The sequence below is a fragment of the Phyllobates terribilis genome, unplaced genomic scaffold (assembly GCF_046119375.1).
Source record: "Phyllobates terribilis strain yellow unplaced genomic scaffold, ASM4611937v1 Scaffold_3__8_contigs__length_932513732, whole genome shotgun sequence".
Taxonomy (NCBI): Eukaryota; Metazoa; Chordata; class Amphibia; order Anura; family Dendrobatidae; genus Phyllobates; species Phyllobates terribilis.
Window position 1 is genome coordinate 547,020,378 of NW_027362763.1, and position 19,596 is coordinate 547,039,973.

At 44.9% G+C, this 19,596-nt stretch overlaps 1 long non-coding RNA gene across 1 annotated transcript; it reads right to left on the minus strand.

The window, feature by feature from the left end:
• Positions 1-7,502: 7,502 nt before the first annotated feature.
• On the minus strand, positions 7,503-19,588 carry LOC141257158 (uncharacterized). The gene is made up of 3 exons (XR_012318030.1): positions 19,508-19,588; positions 10,961-11,028; positions 7,503-7,717 (listed from the first exon to the last, which is right to left on the minus strand). It is a non-coding gene; the product is annotated as an uncharacterized lncRNA (long non-coding RNA).
• Between the last annotated feature and the right edge of the window lie 8 nt (positions 19,589-19,596).

The window sequence follows — 19,596 nt, forward strand, 5'->3', positions numbered from 1 at the left end:
AGATAGCCAACTAAACCCACCAGGATGCCCTACTTATCTGGGGACATCTGGAAAAATTGTTTGGGAGCTGATAAGTCCATTTTTTCAAAAAGGCTACAATCTATATGTGGACAATTATTACACCAGCATACCCCTATTTAAAAGTCTGGTTGAACACAACATCGGGGCTTGTGGGACCATTCGTAAAAACCGTCAGGGGTTTCCACAGCCATTGGTCAACCAAAAGTTCCAAAAGGGGCAGTCAGGGGCTGTACGCAACGGAGAGCTGCTTGCCCTGAAATATAGGGATAAGAAGGATTTTTTTTGTCCTCAGCTCGATCCACACAGATGCCACAAGGGCCATTGTAGAACTAGGATCCACCACTCCGAAGCAAAAACCTGTGTCAGTCATTGACTACAACAAACACATGGGGGGTGTGGACCTTGCAGACCAGGTTCTACAGCCATACCAGGTATCAAGAAAGTCCTATACCTGGTATAAAAAGTTGGTTATTTATTTGTTTCAGGTGGCCACATACAATTCTTTTGTGTTGTACAAAAAAGCAGGAAATTCAGATCCTTTTCTTGATTATCAAGAAAAGGTAATTGAAAATCTTGTCTTTCAAAGTGTTAGCCCCGCTCATCCATTAGAATCTGAGGATGTGAAAAGACTCACTGAGCGACATTTTATTGCACTTATTCCAGCAACGGAAACAAGAAGGAACCCCCAGAAAAGATGTCGTGTATGTACTAAGAGAGGAATGAGGCGTGATACCCGCTACTATTGCCCACAATGCCCATCATTGCCAGCCTTATGCGTCACTGACTGCTTTAAAATCTTCCACACAGAACCACGTTTTTAAACTGTAAAAATGTATCCCAATTTGTCATTCAAACATTTGGTTCATTTAGTGAATGACACATTCGAGTAGAGCTCACTTAATTTCCAGGGGGGGTTCTCCAGAATCTAAACCTTCCATTGCGTGCTTGTTTCTGGAAATCATCCATTGAGTTAAAATGGTCACTAAACCCATAGATGAATTCCCAGAGGGGTGTCATTTCCAAAATGGGGTCACTTGTTGGGGGTTTCCTCTGTTTAGGCACCTCAGGGGCTCTCCAAATGCAACATGGCGTCCGCTATCGATTCCAGCCAAATTTCCATTCCAAAAGTCAAATGGTGCTCCTTACCTTCCGAGCCATGCCGTGCGCCCAAACAGTGGTTTTGCACCACATATGGGGTATCAGATCGCTCAGGAGAAATTGCACAACACAATTTGGGGTCCATTTTTTCTGGCTGCCCTTGTGAAAATTAAAAATTTGAGGCTAAAGTAGCAGTTTTGTGTTAAAAATGTGTTTTTTTATTTTCACACTTCAACATTATAAAATTCTGTGAAGCCCCTGGGGGTTCAAGGTGCTCACCACACATCTAGATAAGTTCCTTGAGGGGTCTAGTTTCCAAAATGGGGTCACTTGTTGGGGGTTTCCACTGTTTAGGCACCTCTGGGGCTCTCCAAATGCAACATGGCGTCCGCTATCGATTCCAGCCAAATTTCCATTCCAAAAGTCAAATGGCGCTCCTTACCTTCCAAGCCATGCCGTGCGCCCAAACAGTGGCTTTGCACCACATATGGGGTATCAGCGTGCTCAGGAGAAATTGCACAACACATTTTGGGGTCCATTTTTTCTGGCTGCCCTTGTGAAAATTAAAAATTTGAGGTTAAAGTAGCAGTTTTGTGAAAAAAAGTTAAATGTTCATTGTTTTCTTCCACATTCCAAAAATTCCTGTGAAGCACCTGAAGGGTTAATAAACTTCTTGAATGTGGTTTTGAGCACCTTGAGGGGTGAAGTTTTTAGAATGGTATCACTTTTGGGTATTTTCTGTCATAAAGGCCCCTCAAAGTCACTTCAAATAAGATGTGGTCCCTAAAAAAATGTTTTTGTAAATTTTGTTGTAAAAATGAGAAATCGCTGGTCAACTTTTAACCCTTATAGCTTCCTAACAAAAAAAAATTTTGGTTCCAAAATTGTGCTGATGTGAAGTAGACATGTGGGAAATGTTATTTATTAACTCTTTTGTGTGACAAATCTCTCTGATTTAAGGGCATGAAAATTCAAAGTTTGAAAATTGAAAAATTTTCAAAATTTTCGCCAAATTTCCGATTTTTTCACAAATAAACGCAAGTGATATCGAAGAAATTTTACCACTATCATGAAGTACAATATGTCACGAAAAAACAAACTCAGAATCAGGGGGATCCGTTGAAGCGTTCCAGAGTAATTACCTCATAAAGTGACAGTGGTCAGAATTGAAAAAATTGGCCCGGTCACGAAGGCAAAAACAGGCTCTGGCGCGAAGTGGTTAAGGAAAAATATGCACTATTATTACCAGGGGGCATAACTTTGGAATTGAGGGGGACAAAAGAAAATGAATAACTGTTTCAGAATCAGAGGAGCAACAGTAATTGGAGGAGGTACTCAGTTTCAATTAAAACAATCCAGTGAAAGGTCCTCTTTAAAAAATCCTTATATTTATAATATAATAAAAAGTTTGTCCAATAATGTTTAAACCTAGAAAATTGGAAGGATTATGTAAAAATATGATGCAATTTCCAAACAGATATTATATTATATTATGAAATTCTACAATTAAATCACATGTTTCAAGTCCATTGTACTGGTGTACAAACGCTAAATTATGAAAATTCTATCACAGAAAATCTATGTGGAACACAGAATTCATTTTCTGAGTAAATAATTATATATTCGGAACATGCGACCAATGAAAAACAGCATTGAGAAAATTTACTTTGCCAAAATATAACAATTGTATCATAATGTTAATCTCTGTAATACCCGATTTTATGGCGCTAAAATAGTTTAACAATAATAAGTAGGTAACAACAAATAATGTGGAAAGCAATTTGACTACAATAATTCCCAGGTGTTTATGATATTTAGTTATTTACGTTTCAGGTTTATGAGTTTTTGCTTATATTATATACAGTCATGGCCGAAAGTGTTGGCATCCTCGAAAATAAAATATTTCTCCAAGAAAATTATTGCAATTACACATGTTTTGTTATACACATGTTTATTTCCTTTGTGTGTAAGTATTGGAACAGCAGAAAAAAACTGGGGAAAAAAGGCAATATGGACATAATTTCACACAAAACTCCCAAAATGGGCAGGACAAAATTGTTGGTATTTTTCCAAATTTGTGGGTAAACAACTTTGTTTAAAGCATGTGATGCTGCGCTCAAACTCACCTGAGGCAAGTAACAGGTGTGGGCAATATGAAAATCACAACTGAAACCAGATAAAAAAGGGACTTGACTCAATCTTTGCATTGTGTCTTTGTGTGTGCCACACTACCAAACACGTATCATATTTTTTCTATTTAAGTGGTGAAAAAAATTCAGAATTTTTTTTTTTAATTTTTTTTGCTTGTGGAGCAATTTTCTAGGACCCGTAACATTTTTATTTTTCAGAATATAGGGCTGAATAAAGGCTTATTTTTTGTGGCCTGAGTGGATGTTTTTATTGATACCATTTTGGGGGTAGATACGTTGTTTTGATCACCTCTTATTGCATTTTATTGCAATATTGCTGAGGCCAAAAGAGCATAATTTTGGTATTTCAATTTTTTTCATTACACTGTTTACCAATCAGGTTAATTGATTTTATATTTTGATAACCCTGACTTTTACGCTTGCAGCGATACCGAATATATGTATTTTTTATTTTTAATGGGGCAAAAGGGGGAGGGTGATTTGAACTTTTGTGTTTTGGTTTTTTTTCATTTTTTAAAACTTTTTTTAACTTTTTACTCTATTTAATAGTCCCCTTTAAGGAACTTGAAGCTGCGATCATATGATCTCTTGTACTATACATGGAAGTGCATCAGTCCTGCTATGTATAGAGAACATCTCTATCTCCAATGAACGCCAGCTGTAGGCTTTCACAGGAAGATTGTTATGACAGCATGTAGGTCTTCAGTAGACCTACATTATAAGGGGGGGGGGGTGTGACATCCTGCATGGGGCATTATAAGGGAATGGGGGGTGTGTGACATCCTGCATGGAGCATTATAAGGGAGGGGGTGTGTGTGACATCCTGCATGGGGCATTATAAGAGGGGGTGACATCATATATGGGGGGAACAGCCTGCATGGGGCATTATGTGGGGGGAACAGCCTGCGTGGGGCATTATGTGGGGGGAACAGCCTGCGTGGGGCATTATGTGTGGGGAACAGCCTGCATGGAGCGCTATATGGGGGCCAGTATTCTGTATGGAGCGTTATATGGGGGCCAGTATCCTGCATGGAGCGTTATATGGGGGCCAGTATTCTGTATGGAGCGTTATATGGGGGCCAGTATCCTGTATGGAGCGTTATATGGGGGCCAGTATTCCGTATGGAGCGTTATATGGGGGCCAGTATCCTGTATGGAGTGTTATATGGGGGCCAGTATTCCGTATGGAGTGTTATATGGGGGCCAGTATTCTGTATGGAGCATTTTATGGGGGCCAGTATCCTGTATGGAGCGTTATATTGGGGCCAGTATTCTGTATGGAGCGTTATATGGGGGCCAGTATCCTGTATGAATCGTTATATGGGAGCCAGTATTCTGTATGGAGCATTATATGGGGGTCAGTATCCTGTATGGAGCGTTATATGTGGAACAGTATCCTGTATGGAGCGTTATATGGGGACCAGTATCCTGTATGGAGCATTCTATGGGGGCCAGTATTCTGTATGGAGCATTTTATGGGGGCCAGTCTCCTGCATGGATCATTTTATGGGGGCCAGTCTCCTGTATGGAGCATTTTATGGGGGCCAGTATACTGTGTGGAGCGATTCGCTCATTTCTGAGCTATTGTGGAATTTACAATAGATATCGCTCATGTAATGTAAGAAGTGAAATCTTTGCATTGTACTATATATATATATATTTCTCTGCGGTATCTGTGCATCTTGAATCGTGGTATGTGTTAAAGGGGCCCACTGAGGCTCTTTCACCCGGGGCCCACAAAAACCTGGAACTGGCCCTGGGCCCCCGGCCCCATGCTGAGCGCTAAGCGCCGGGACATCTCAGCGCTGCTTTCCTCTGTGTAGCAGTGCAGCGCTGCTACGGCAGCGCCTTCATGATTCCCCTGACTTCCAGTCATGTGACGGCATCGTCACATGGCCGGAAGTCAGGAGAACCTGGTGGCAGCGACGTGGACGAACGCCAGGATTCTGCAGGGATTGCATGGGGGTCAGTATAACAAGTTCTTTTTTTTAAAATACAATTAATTCACTAGGAGTGGGGGGAATCAGAGATGCACGGGGGGATGAGAGATGCACGGGGGGGATGAGATGCACATGGGGGATAAAATGCACGGGGGGATGAGAGCTGCACATGGAGGGGATGAGAGCTGCACATGGGGGGATGAGAGCTGCACATGGGGGGGTGAGAGCTGCACATGGGGGGATGAGAGCTGCACATGGGGGGATGAGAGCTGCACATGGAGGGGATGAGAGCTACACATGGGGGGGATGAGAGCTGCACATGGGGGGATGAGAGCTACACATGGAGGGGATGAGAGCTGCACATGGGGGGGATGAGAGCTACACATGGGGGGGTGAGAGCTGCACATGGGGGGATGAGAGCTGCACATGGGGGGGTGAGAGATGCACATGGGGGGGATGAGAGATGCACATGGGGGGATGAGAGCTGCACATGGGGGGTGAGAGCTGCACATGGGGGGATGAGAGCTGCACATGGGGGGATGAGAGCTACACATGGAGGGGATGAGAGCTACACATGGAGGGGATGAGAGCTGCACATGGGGGGGATGAGAGCTACACATGGGGGGGATGAGAGCTGCACATGGGGGGATGAGAGCTGCACATGGGGGGATGAGAGCTGCACATGGGGGGGTGAGAGATGCACATGGGGGGGATGAGAGATGCACATGGGAGGATGAGAGCTGCACATGGGGGGGATGAGAGCTGCATATGGGGGGGGAGAGATGCACATGGGGGGGTTATGTTTACATAACTTTGTTGCCCTATGAAGGGCAGGGGGGGGGGGGGGGGCAAAAATTTCTTGCACAGGGGCCCACTACAGTCTGTGTCCGCCCCTGCATCGTCTCTTTGTTTGGAAAAGACACGTACAAAATCCATATATGAAGACAAAATACTGGAAATTAATGAGGCACACAGGAGAGATACACAAACAGACATTTTAGAGGACTGGAAGAAAAGAGAAACAGGAGTCAGACATTTTTCTGGACACATAAAGGCTGACATAACTCACAAACTGATCTCTCCTTTCTCAACTTTGGTTTTGATTAATTGGCTAGCGTTTCCATTTCTGACAATCCTCCAGAAAATTAATACTGACTCCAAAGTAGAGACATAATCCCTTTTGCATATACGAAGCACCACAAACGAGATGCATGGCTTCACATAGACCCTCTTCATGGGAAAACTTGGAAGTAGTGTTTATTCTTGAATTGATTTTGATCTTTTGCTTTAGTATGTTCACTGAATTGCAAGTCCAGCCTAGTGGAGAGAGAGACCAGGCCACCCAAGGAAGAAGACAACTCCCTGACAACTTAATCCAGGTAGAGAGTCCTGCATAAAATATTACCAGAAGGGCCTGATTGTTTCAAAACAACGCAGATGCCAGAGAGGATGGCAAAGTGGCCCACAGTGTTAGTAACTTGTCTGAGATTAAGTAAAGCGTCGGCTGCTTAATGAATGTGACCTGGCTCGTTGAAAACCTTACGGACACCAAAGAGGAGAGATAGGCGTAAATACATAAAGTCCCACAGTGGTGCAGCCCAGGCCAAAGTCTCTCCAGAAAGTAAAAAAAACATATAGTCCATTCTTGATGGATAAGATAAAAACAGCTGAAAATGTACTGTATATTGATTAAAAAATGCTAGGGTTTCTTTCGAATCTGAGTAGATAGATGAGGGGAAAAACCCTAAGAATGTCCCTCCCGAGAGGTTGTGGCAAATGTTGTGACACTGAAGGTAATGGAGTGGAAGTCTGACCCTAAGCATCCATCCAACTCAAACAGTTTATCTTCTGCTGACTTGCAGTCAATTGAGAAACCAGACCAAATAACTCCTCAATATCAACCATCAAGGGTGTTAAAGGGGTTTTCTCAAGAACAAAGTACATTTTAATCAATGGATCTTGGAATAATAATAAGTTCCACAATTGGATGTGTTAAATAAAACTTTCCGTTGTTGATATCTTAGAAATGTGTCTCTGTTACGAGTCCGGGTGGTGGAAACTCTGTGCTTCGGTGCAAGGAGGGACCAGAGGGGCATGACTAAGTGCCTACTCAGCCCGACCAAGGTCACAAGGCGGCTTAGTCGACTCCGTGAACCAGGGAGGAACCGGGCAGGTGGACCAGGTGCCACTCTGGGACCGACCTTGTGTGAGAGCAGGTGACTCCCACGGGTCAGATGGCAGGAACTGACCGGTACAGCGGATGAGCATGACAGGAAGGCTGACGGGTGCACCGGGTAGATAAGCAGGCTGGTTCGGCAGATAGCCAGACATGTGCTCCGGGTAGGCGAGCAGGCGGGCACGGCAGGTAACTGGCAGGTGCTCCGGGTAGACTGGCTGGCGGGCACGACAGGTAACAGGCAGGTGCTCCAGGTAGGCAGACTGGCGGGCACGGCAGGTTACAGACAGGTGCTCCAGGTAAGCAGGCTGGCGGGCACAACTGTAGACAGACTGGAGAACAGAATTGTTAGACAGGCTGGACTGACAGGACTGACAGGCAGCGGGACCTGAGGGCTGGAGCAAGTGTTAAGCACACGGAACAACAACCTTGCACAGGCACCTCCATTTTGGAGGAGGTGCCTTATATAGGGGAAGTCCTCCGGCCATTGGCCGGGGACTCTATAGGACGGAGCGCGCGGCCCCTTTAAGAGGGAGGGAGTGCGCGCGCACCCTAAGCACAGTGTGCCGGGAAAGCTGCGCGCGGTGCGCACCACTGCAGCAGGGGAGCGGGAAGACGCCGAAACTGGACCACGGCGGTGAGGGTAACGGTGTCTCTGCCCGGCAAGAGGCAGAGGCGCCGATGCTACAGTCTCTACTATATACTGTTATTTGCTGGGCTTAACCACCGAGCAGAGTTGCTCCAGTTCATGGTCAGCACATACCCCAGCTTCTCGCCAGGGCAGGAAGCATAAGTCACTTACGATAAGTGAGTATATAGATGAAAATGCAGGAGCTCGAAGCTGCTACTTTCTTAGGCAACACATTTCATTATCTTACATAAAGGGGGATTTCCTAGTGTGATGTGTAATGGCTACTCTCCTGATCTCACTGCTGAGTTGTGTATGATTATAAGGGCTTGCTCACATTATTTTCAGTCGGAGTACTGTGTGTGGAAAAAAAACAGCATGCAGACCAATTCTAATCAATAGGGCAGTGCAGATGAGCAATTTTATTCACTGACCGAATCGGTGAAAAAAATTGCAGCATGCACTAGCTGCTCCCGTAAATGGGATGACGCTCACCCATTCAAGCCCATGGATGCGTAAAAAAGAGCAGATGTCATACGGAGCCACAGTATAATATCGGTTTCTTACTAATACATTGCAATTCTGTAGCATAGGAAACTGTAAATGGTCTTGTAAATGATTAATAGCTGCTGCTGTAAAAAAAAAAAACTGATTGTAAACCAACTTTTCTTGATGAAACTGATTTTTTATACGCTCATGTGAACCGACCCTTACGAAAACAATTAGCAGGTTCTTCTCAGCTTCAGCTTCCATCTCACAGGCAGCCAGTGTTGTAATAGTGATGCAATACAGCAGAGCTCAGAGAACTGCAAAAAATGTGTTTGCAAGAAGACGAAGTTCAGTTCTACTGTTCTGTGTTAGTTACATGCCTCACACTGGTAACTCCCCTTTAATTAAACATAAGCTCTGATGGCAGATTCTCATGCAGATCAGTGTCCGGCCCATAATCCTGAACAGCTCATTAACATATAAGAAAAACATGGATTTCTCTGGGACACATTGAATTGCAGGTATCAAGGTATCATTTTATTCAGCTTCCGATGACCTATATTATTGTTTATTATAGCGCCATTTATTCCATGGCGCTTTACATGTGAAAAGGGGTATACATAGCAAATACACTTACAATAATCTTGAACAGAACGAGTCAGCGACTGGTACAGGAGGAGCGAGGATCCTGCCCGCGAGGGCTCACAGTCTACAAGGGATGGGTGAGGATACAGTAGGTGAGGGTAGAGCTGGTCGTACAGCGGTATGGTGGAGCGGTGGTTACTGCAGGTTGTGCGCTTGTCGGAAGAGGTAGGTCTTCAGGTTCCTTTTGAAGGTTTCCACAGTAAGCAAGAGTCTGATATGTTGGGGTAGAGAGTTCCAGAGTAGGGGGGAAGCACGGGAGAAATCTTGTATGCGATTGTGGGAAGAGGTGATAAGAGGGGAGTAGAGAAGGAGATGTTGTGAGGATCGGAGGTTGCGTGCGGGTATGTACCGGGAGACTAGGTCACAGATGTATGGAGGAGACAGGTTGTGGATGGCTTTGTATACCAAGGTTAGGGTCTTGAACTTGAGTCTCTGAATAATGGGGAGCCCGTGAAAGGATTGACAGAGAGGAGAGGCCGGGGAATAGAGGGGAGAAGTGGATTAGTCGGGCAGCAGAGTTTAGGATAGATTAAAGGGGTGCCAGAGTGTTACAACGGAGGCCACAGAGCAGGAGGTTGCAGTAGTCGAGGCGGGAGATGCCCATCTAATCGGCTTAAGAGGGTTGATTCTTGTGACAGATCCCCTATAAGTGACTTATCATAAGTGGGCATACAGATGAAACTGCAGGGGCTATGGGCTTGCAGCGGCTACTTTCTTGAGTAACATTTCCCTACCTGTTTTATTACAGGAGTGAGTGTTTCTGCGGCGTCATCAGGTTCTGTGAGCGTATCTTAAATCAAGTCAATGACATAGGAGCTCCAGCAGTCGCTGAGCTCATGTCAGATTTGATTTATGATGAGCTCATAGGAATGGAGATATGCAGCAGAAACACTCACACTCCTGTGATAAAACAGGCAGATAAATGTGTTACCTCACACAAACAGAGTTTTCATTTATTCGTCCCCTTTTTCCAAGAGCCATACCTTTTTTTTTATTATTCCATCTATATAGTCATATGAGGGCTTTTTTTTGTGGAACGAGTTGTAGTTTAGAACCATTTTACCATTCTGGAAAAATAAGAAAAAAATTCCAAGTGGGGTGAAGTTGCACAAAAAAATGCAATTACACAATTGATTTTTGGGCCTTGTTCTTACGCAGTTCATCATGAAGTAAAAATGATCTGGCAATATGATTCTTCAGGTCAGCATGAGTACAGAGATACCAAAGGTGTATCATTTATTTTTCTTTTTTTCATTTAAAGCACTGCATTTAACTTTTTTCTCCGTAAACCTGTGTAAATGTTAGCGTAGTGTCAGTGTTAATATACCCACCTATCACTGTCTTCTCCAGTATCCAGGGCGCCAATCTGGTCTCCATGGGGTTTGCACAGACACATGGACTGTATAAAAACACGGACATGTGAGCAGCCCCGTAGGTTATAATGAGTACATATGAGATCTGTGAAAAATGGGTGACGCACATACTGGAAACCAGAGCTGTGGAGTCAGAGTTGGTGTCCATTTTGGTGGCGTCGGTATAAAGTGGACCGACTCCGAAACTATATAATAAAATGGGTTCGGTAGTACAATGCGGGATGTGCTGTAAATGTTTTCATAAGGTTTTTGGGAAAGTTATGAAATTTCCTATAATTGTCTGTTCTATTCCTGATCTAAGGATCTCAGCTTATAGTTGAGATGAATCTGTGCTGCTTATGTACATGCTGAGTAGTGAGGCCGTGCTGGAGTCAGATGTCAGGGAAGTTGAGGAGTTGGAGGTTTGGTTTACAGACTTCACAGCCCTGCGAAACACTTACATGGGAAGCAATGGATGAAAAGAGGGCACCACCGTATGAAGGGGATCGACCTATAGCATACCAAAAAACTGCAAAAAAGAAGTAAGCAGAGAAAAGGGATCAGCCATAAAAATCAATATTTATTAAACATATAAGCCAAAACAAAATACATTAAAAAACACTTAAAAAAAGCCGTGAGGCCAACACTAGTAATAACGAGGCAAAAGCCTACAATAGAGTTTGAGTCTGCCCCATCTGATATGATAACCTGGCGCCTGTACCAAATGCAATGACCTGTATGTAAATATCAGAGTATTATAAAACCCCGCACTGGAATCAAACGTGAAAATGGATATAAAAAATGCATCAACCTGTATTAGAAAACTTCCCATAAAAAATAATGACAAAGGGCAATAGGTACAGTGGGGAAAATAAGTATTTGATACACTGCCGATTTTGCAAGTTTTCCCACCTACAGAGAATGGAGAGGTCTGTAATTTTTATCGTAGGTACACTTCACCTGTGAGAGACAGAACCAAAAAATTAAAAAACAGAAAATCACATTGTATGATTTTTACATACTTATTTCATGCAATGAAATGCTAATTATTTGATACAATAGAAAAGCAGAACTTAATATTTGGTACAGAAACCTTTATTTGCAATTACAGAGGTTAGACGTTTCCTGTAATTCTTGACCAAGTTTGCACACACTGCAGCAGAGATTTTGGCCCACTCCTCCACACAGATCTTCTCCAGATCTTTCAGGTTTCAGGGCTGTCGCTGGCAACATTGAGTTTTAGCTCCCTCCAAAGATTTTCTATTAGGTTCAGGTCTGCAGACTGGGTATGCCACTCCAGGACCTTGAAATGCTTCTTATGGAGTGACTCCTTAGTTGCCTTGGCTGTGTGTTTTGGGTCATTTTCATGCTGGAAAACTCAGAACAACCCTTCTTCAATGCTCTTACAGAGGGAAGGAGGTTGTTGACCAAAATCTTGCAATACATGACCCAATCCATCCTCCCTTCAATACAGTGCAGTCGTCCTGTCCCCTTTGCAGAAAAGCACCCCCAAAGTATGATGTTTCCTCCACCATGCTTCATGGTTGGGATGGTGTTCTTGGGGTTGTACTCACCCTTCCTCTTCCTCCAAACATGGCGAGTGGAGTTGATATCAAAAAGTTCTATTTTGGTCTCATCTGACCACAAGACCTTCTCCCATACCTCCCCTGGATCATCCAGATTGGCATTGGCGAACTTTAATCGGGTCTGGACATGTGCTGGTGTGAGCAGGGGGACCTTGCGTACCCTGAAGGATTTTAATCCAAGACAGTGTAGTGTGTTACTAATGGTAATGTTTGAGACTGTGGTCCTAGCTCTCTCGAGGTCATTGACCAGGTCCTCCCATGTAGATCTGGGCTAATTCCTGACCTTTCTCAAGAGTCATCCTTACTCCATGAGGTGAGATCTTGCATGTAGCCGCAGACCAAGGAAGATAGACAGTCATCTCGTGTTTCCCCCATTTTCAAAGTAGGAGGGCTTATTAAAGAAAAACTAACAGGTATGTGAGAGATAGAATTCTTGCTGGTTAGTAGGTGATCAAATATTTCTTATTTCATGCAATAAAATAAAAATGCAAATTAATTATGTAAAAATCATACAATATGATTTTCTGGATTTTTTTTGGATTCTATTTTTCACAGTTGGAGTGTACTTAAATAAAAATTACAGACCTCTCCATTCTTTGTAGGTGGAAAACACCAAGGTTACTTACCGGTAGCCGGTTTTTCCAGAGCCCATGACAGCACACCTGAGAGAGGATCCGCCCTTCAAGGACAGGAAACCATCTGAAATAAAAGGGCGGCACCTCTCCCTCGCTTCAGTTGGTTACAGTGCATTGAGAGGACATAAGTAAAACAGGAGTTATAAACAAAATCCAACACCATATCAAAAAGCACCCAACACACGTGCACACCGGAGGGTGAGAGAAAAGGGAGGGGAATATACGGGAGCAGTCATGGGCTCTGGAAAAACCGGCTACCGGTAAGTAACCTTGGTGTTTTCCCTTCCCCCATGACAGCACACCTGAGAGAATTTTGGAGAAAGAAACACCTTAGGGAGGGACCACCCCCTGTAGCACCCTTCTACCAAAGGTCAAGTCAGACAGGCAGGATAGATCCTAACGGTAGTGTTTGAAAAAGGTAGATGGTGACGACCATGTAGCGGCCTTACAGATTTGATCTATCGATACCTCTGCTTTCTCTGCCCAGGAGGTAGCCACAGCTCTGGTGGAGTGAGCCTTGATGCCGTGAGGAATCGGGGTGTTACTTGAAGAGTAAGCTAAACAAATGGCCTCCCTTATCCATCTGACTATTGTTGCTTTTGTTACCCCATACCCCTTCCTACTCCCCTGGAAGGCTACGAACAAGGACTGACTACGCCTCCACTGGCTATTGACTTCCATGTATTGCAACATAGCCCTTCTGACATCAAGATTATGAAACTTTTGTTCCCTTGAGTTCTTTGGGCTGTTACAAAAGGAGGGCAGAACAATCTCCTGAGAGCTATGAAATTTTAGTGCAACCTTAGGAAGGTAGGCTGGATCAGGTCTCAGAACTATTTTATCCTCAAATATTTGCGTATATGGAGGATTTATGGACAGGGCCTGTAGATCACTTACCCTACGGGCTGATGTTAGAGCTACCAAAATAATAGTTTTGAGCGTTATATATTTTGCTGACAAGCCCTGAACTGGTTCAAAGGGCTCAATGGTTAGTGCGTCAAGTACTAAATTTAGGTCCCATGGAGGAACTTTGGGAATTGAGACTGGCCTAGATCTACCGCAAGATTTAATGAATCTTGTAACCCATTTATTTGCTGCGAGGTTATGGTTATATAAAGCACCTAAGGCAGAAATCTGGACCTTAAGTGTACTGGTAGCTAGGCCAAACTCAAACCCTTTCTGTAAAAACTCCAGTATTGAATTAATTGGTGGTTTTTGGCTTAACGGTTTCCCCAGGAACTGCAAAAACTTCCTCCACGTTCTACCATAGATCTTGGTGGTTATAGGTTTCCTACTTTTTAACAGGGTAGACACTAACCCTGATGAAAACCCTTTGCTCCTCAATATTGCCCTCTCAAATTCCATGCTGCTAAGTTTAAACCCTTCACTTGAGAATGGAATACTGGTCCCTGAGCTAGAAGGTCCAGGGTTTCCGGTAGGATTCATGGGTCTGACTGTAACATCATCCTCAACAGGGAGAACCATGGTCTTTTTGGCCAGAAGGGGGCTATGAGTATCACTCTCGCTTGATCCTTCCTGATCTTTCTCACCACTAAAGGTATCATGGCTATTGGTGGAAATGCATAGGCCAGCTTGAAGCTCCAGGAAATTTGGAGAGCATCTACTGCCCAAGGGTTCCCCCCTTGTGTCTAGAGAGCAGAATTTCTCCACCTTCCTGTTGTCTTTGTCGGCAAACAGATCTATCTCGGGTAGACCCCACAGCTGTACTATCTGATGGAACACAGTGGGGTTCAGGGCCCATTCCCCTTGCCTCAACTTGTTGCGGCTTAGAAAGTCTGCTTTCGTGTTGTCTATGCCCCGTATGTGTAGCGCCGTGAGAGAGAGGAGATTTTTTTCTGCTACTTGAAAAGCCTGCTTACTGCCTCCAGAAGAGAATAAGATCTTGTTCCCCCTGGTGGTTTATGTAGGCCACAGTGGTTCTGTTGTCCGACATAACCCGGACATGGCGACCCTGGAGTAAAGGGAGGAAGCCTTCTAAAGCATTCCTCAACGCCCATAGCTGTCTTAAATTTGACGACCCCTTTTTTTTCCCAGAACGACCAAGGGCCTTGAATCATATGATCTTTCAGGTGAGCGCCCCACCCAGAGTTGCTTGCATCGGTCGTGATGATATCTTGTACCGGCGTGTCCCACTGGACCCCCCCGAGACAAATTTGACCTGCTTGTCCACCACAAGAGGGCGTTCCTGGCTTGCAAGGAGAGATGAACCTTTCAGTTTAAATGCCCTCTTAACAACTTTTGTGCTGACAAGATTTCCCACTGAAGGATTCTTGTGTGAAATTGGGCCCACTTGACCGCCGGAATGCAAGACGTTAGGGTTCCCAACAGGGACATAGCCTCCCTTAGGGACATAACTGGAGTATGTATCTTGGTGTCGGGTAGAAGACAAGTCTGACACTCTGAATTTAGTGTAAACCCCAAAAAGGCCTGAATCCTTGCGGGTTCTAGTCTTGATTTCTTGCCATTGATCATCCAGCCCAAGCTCTGCAAGACCGCTATGACCTGATTCAGATGTGAAAAGCAGTGTTCCTCTGAAACCCCCACTATAAGGAAGTCGTCCAGATAGGGTATTATGATTGTATTCTGGATGCGGAGAAAGGCTCTTACCTCTGCTATCAGCTTGGTAAATACCCTTGGAGCAATTGACAACCCGAAGGGAAGAGCTTGGAACTGGAAGTGTCTGAGGCTCCTCTGAATGTAAAGAGCAACTCTCAGATACTGTTGATGACCTGAGAAAATCGGGACGTGATAGTATTAGTCTTTGAGATCTATCACTGCCATGAAACAATTGTGGGAAAGAAGCTTTATTGTAGAGTTTATTGACTCCATTTTGAACGTACTGTTGCTGACAAACCGGTTGAGGCCCTTTAAATTTATAATAGTCCTGAACGACCCGTCCGGTTTTCTTATCAAAAAGAGAGGGGAATAAAATCCCCTTCCTTTTTGACTGTCCGGCACCTCGCATAGTACCTGTCATTCCATGAGGCTTCCTATCAAGGACAGGAAACCAACTGAAGCGAGGGAGAGGTGCCGCTCTTTTATTTCAGATGGTTTCCTGTCATTGAACGGCGGATCCTCTCTCGGGTGTGCTGTCATGGGGGAAGGGAAAAACTCGGCAGTGTATCAAATACTTATTTTCCCCACTGTAGTAGACTAGGATCATAGTAAATAAATAAAAAAACTGATAATATAAAAAAAGGTAGTATAAACCGTGTGAAAATAACAAAAAAAGGCCCCAAAGTCAAAAATAAAAATATAGTGTACGAAAAATACTGCCAAGCACAACCAAGGAAAAGGCAGCAAGTTTCTCCTCCCTCATCTGGGCACATTTCTGACCTATTGTTTATTGCCTTTTTCCTCGGTTGTCCCCACCTGCTTCCCTTTCCCTGGCATCCCATATTATGGACCTTACCCTAATAGCACACCACGCACGTTGGTGTCTCTACATAAATATGCCCATACATTCTGATACTAGCTCATATAGTTTCAGTATAAATTATAGGAGTCATCCTTATTCTTCACTTGTGCTATTCCTTCTTTTTCATGCATATGGGCATTAGTTTTATTTTATCCATATATATATTTGCAGATGGGGTCCTGCTATATTGCACTTTTGGGGTCAATCATCTTTATTGTGAGTTTATTACATTATTTCTTATTTATACATCTTTACATTTATTGTACTCACCAGGGTCCTTACGTCCCACTATTCAGCCCCCATTTATATCACATTTTTGGGGCCTTCTAATTATTGATGGTATTGAGGATGAAGTTGTTGTGGGTCATCTTGTGTTGTTTTTAATATTGCATATTTAATAAAATTGGCTATATTATAACAATGTGCATATCAGTTTTCACTAGGCCTTTTCATCTACACTGCTTGCTGATGTAGCAGCCCTGTATTATTACATGGACTCTACATCTATTACTGTATGATTAATAGCATCTTGTCCTGGCGGCAGTCTTGGGCTATGTGCACGCGTTCAGTATTTGCAGCAGAAAATTCTGCACCATTTCTGCAAGTCTTGGCAGCAAAACCACCGAGAAAAATAGGGGAGTTTTTTTTGTGTTTTGGTGCAGATTTTTCCCACTCATTATTATGGGTGAAATCTGCAGCAAAATCACTGAAAGAACTGACAAACAGCAGGTTTATATCGGCACGGAAAAAATAAGCAAGGTGTGTATGAGACTTCAGGGTAATCAGGCACTTTGCTGGTACTAGGAAACCACCTACATAGAAAAAAAGGGTGAAAAACTGCAGCATGTGCACAGACCCCTAGCCCAGGGGCGGACCTACCGCCCGTGCAGCCGGTTCATTGAACGGGGGCCCCTGAGGGAGAGGGGGCCCCTCCAGCCTCCAGCAGGGCCGCCATCAGGGCATGACTGCCCTGACTCCAGCATGGGGCCCGGCCGGTCGGGGCCCCCTCGTAGCCCCGTTGGGGCCCCCCTCTTGTGCGTCTCCTCATGGGGACCCCCCGCCGTCACATGACCGGAGATGTCCCTGCGCTCAGCATGGGTCCCCAGCCCCATGCTGAGCGCAGGGACATCTCCGGTCATGTGACGGCGCCGGCACAATACTTACCCCTCCCCGTGCCTCCGCGTCCTCTGACTGTGACGTCTCAGGTCAGAGGGCGCGGTGATATGTTTACACCGCGCGCGATCTCTCCTGAGCTGTAACAGCGCGAAGACGCGGGCGATTCTGGAGTCCGGATCAGCATCAGGTGAGAAGTGAGGTGAGTATTTGATTTTTTTTTTATGTATGGGGGCATGGGGCATTATATGGTGGGGGGAGAGGGGGTGTGACATCCTGCATGGGGCATTATATGGGGGGTGTGTGACATCCTGCATGGGGCATTATATGGGGGGGGTGACATCCTGCATGGGGCATTATATGGGGGGGGTGACATCCTGCATGGGGCATTATATGGGGGGAGAGGTGACATCCTGCATGGGGCATTATAAGGGAGGGGGGGTGACATCCTGCATGGGGCATTATAAGGGAGGGGGTGTGTGACATCCTGCATGGGGCATTATAAGGGAGGGGGTGTGTGACATCCTGCATGGGGCATTATAAGGGAGGGGGTGTGACATCCTGCATGGGGCATTATAAGAGGGGGAATTGACATCCTGCATGGGGCATTATAAGGAGAGTGGTTGAGTGACATACTGCATGGGGCATTATAAGAGGGGGAATTGACATCCTGCATGGGGCATTATAAGAAGAGTGGTTGAGTGACATACTGCATGGGGCATTATAAGGAGGGGGGGGGATGTGACCTCCTGCATGGGGCATTATAAGGGAGGGGGTGGTCTGACATACTGCCTGGGGCATTGAAAAGGGGGGAATTGACATCCTGCAAGCGGCATTATATGGGAGGGAGAGGTGGCATCCAGCATGGGGCATTATATGGGGGGTAGAGGTGACATCCTGCATAGAGCATTAAAAGGGGGGTGTCATCCTGCATGGGGCATTATAAGGGGGGAACAGCCTGCATGGAGCGTTATATGGGGGCCAATATTCTGTATGGAGCGTTATATGGGGGTCAGTATTCAGTATAGAGCATTATATGGGGGTCAGTATTCAGTATGGAACGTTATATGGGGGACAGTATTCTGTATGGAACGTTATATGGGGGACAGTATTCTGTATGGAGCGTTATATGGGGACCAGTATCCTGTATGGAGCATTATATGGTGCCCATAATACTGTATGGAGGACTATACAGTCCGGTCTGCACTGTGCGCTGAGGATTCGCCGGTTTCTGAGCTATTGTAGAATTTACAATAGATATCGCTCATGTAATGTAGTAAGTGAAATCCTTGGCATTATACTATATATATATATATATATATATATATATATATATATATATATATATATATATATTTCTCTGCGGTATCTGTGCATCATGAATCATGGTATGTGTTAAAGGGGCCACTGAGACTCTTTCACCCAGGGCCCACAAAAACCTGGAGCCTGCCCTGGGGGTAAGTATAACAAGTTTTATTTTTTTTTAAATATAATTAATTAACTAGGCGTGGGGGAATCAGAGATGCACGGGGGAATCAGAGATGCACGGCAGGGGGGGGGGGCCAAAAAAATTCTTGCACAGGGGCCCACTACAGTCTGTGTCCACCCCTGCCCTAGCCTATGTTCATAAGCTGCTTTTGATGCAGATTATGTCATTTGTCTACATTATATGTATAATAAAGTCTCATTCACCAAAAACACAGCAAAAAAAATATATAGCAGGGTTCCTTATTTTTAGCAATTTCTCATTGCTTTATATGGTGAAAAATACACTGCAAAACCGCTGAAAGAAGTGACGCTGCAGTTATCAAAAACAGCAGTTTTCCAATTAAGTCAGGAAAGGGCAATGGTGTGCAGCAGAGCTGGGAGATCTGATGGCTTTTACTGTAAAAAAAAAAGCAGCTTTTAAATTGCATTAAAAAGCACCATGTGACCACAGCCTTCCTCAATAACCGCCGTGTGCAGCACACTACACTGAGCCACTGTAACAAACAGCAGCTGTGACAGGCCTAGAGGCCGGCTCCAGCTGTGACAGGCCATGTGGCCTCCTCGCCGTACAGCGAGATGCCGCTGCTCCTACGTGGGCCAGACACGGCTGTGGGCGGAGCCTGGGGACGGGATTTTGGAGCATGCACAGTATTCCGCACCGCGGCACACAGCACTGCTCCTGCCCGTACCGCCGCCTTCAGTCACCTCGCCGGGAGAGCCCGGAGCACTGACACACGTGACACGTACCGCTCACACGTTCTGCCAGCAGACAAGCAGCTGCAGCAGCCGAGCCGACCTCCGAAAACAAGTCAACTCTCGACGCACTGCGCATGCGG